Below are 1363 nucleotides of genomic sequence, written 5' to 3'. Positions count from 1 at the left end.
ATTAACCTTTATTTATCTTACCAAGTCAGTTATTGACAGATATAAAAACATTGAATAAACGATCATCTGATGCATTGGGCTTAGTGTGTGTGTAGCTCAATTAATTAAATACAGACCTTATATTACAATGACAACCTGGCAATGTTGACCGTTGGTCTTTCTGCCTGCTCCCCCAAGCACATTTCTATTTATTCAGGACTTAAGAACAAACACACTCTTATTTCAAATGAACAACTGTGTGTCAATGTTGACTATGTCTTTCTGTCTGCTCCTGCTAAAGATGTTCTTTTGAAACAACTCCCCCCTCAGGTGTTCTACCATGAGTTGCTGAATATCTTTTCACCTTTTCTCTCTTCTCTTCCTGTCAGCACACCACTCGTACCTTCCATGGTCTGGATGGCCAGGTGAAGAGCAAAGACTCAGGTCTGTGGATCAACAGCTTTGACTACACTGGCATGCAGCACATCACGCCTATCATACCAGAGATCAACGACACCATCAGGACCAGCTGTCAGGAGGACAGGCCTTTCTGTGGCTACCCCTGGTTCCTACCTGTCAAGTTCCTTGTCAAGTGAGTCATACACATAGAACTAGGAATTWGAATARGCAGTACACYGTGKYTTCAGAAAGTATTCAGACCCCTTGACTTTTTCCACATTTTGTTACGTTACAACCTTATTCTAAAATGGATTAAATKGTTTTTTCCCCCTCATCAATCTACACACAATAGKCCATAATGACAAAATAAACAACTGAAATATCACATTTACATAAGTATTCAGACCCTTTACTCAGTACTTTGTTGAAGCACCTTTGGCAGTGATTACAGCCTTGAGTCTTTTCTGCTCTGACATGCACTGTCAACTGTGGCACCTTTTATATAGACAGGTGTGTGCTTTCCAAATCATGACCAATCAATTGAATGTACCACAGGTGGACACCAATCACGTTGTAGAAACATCTTAAGGATGATCAATGAAATAAGATGCGCCTGGAGCAATTTCGAGTCTCATAGCAAAGTAATACTTACGTAAGGTATTTCTGTATTTTATGTTTTATAAATTAGGGGAAAAAGCTATTTAATCCCATTTTAGAATAGGCTGGTAACAAAATGTGGAAAAGTCATGAGGTCTGAATACTTTCTGAATGCACTGTGTACTAATTTAATAGGATCTCTACGTCACACATGGCTGAATTAAATAACACTATTATTACTATACTGTAGATATGATTGTATTATATTGTCTCACAAGGGGTTAAAAATGTGTTGGTTATGGCAACGAAATGCTGATGTAGTTTTGGTTGTTTTCAAAATGTGTTTCATAAAGGAAAAACAATTTTACTGTATCATGCAGCATACCAT

General features: G+C 38.1%; 1 pseudogene; it reads left to right on the top strand.

Moving 5' to 3' along the window:
* LOC111980062 (endoplasmic reticulum metallopeptidase 1-like) overlaps window positions 1-1363 on the top strand; it is a 72465-nt pseudogene that overhangs the window by 61286 nt on the left and 9816 nt on the right.

The sequence above is a fragment of the Salvelinus sp. IW2-2015 genome, linkage group LG20 (genome assembly GCF_002910315.2).
Source record: "Salvelinus sp. IW2-2015 linkage group LG20, ASM291031v2, whole genome shotgun sequence".
NCBI lineage: Eukaryota > Metazoa > Chordata > Actinopteri > Salmoniformes > Salmonidae > Salvelinus > Salvelinus sp. IW2-2015.
This window is presented reverse-complemented; position numbering and strand designations above follow the sequence as displayed.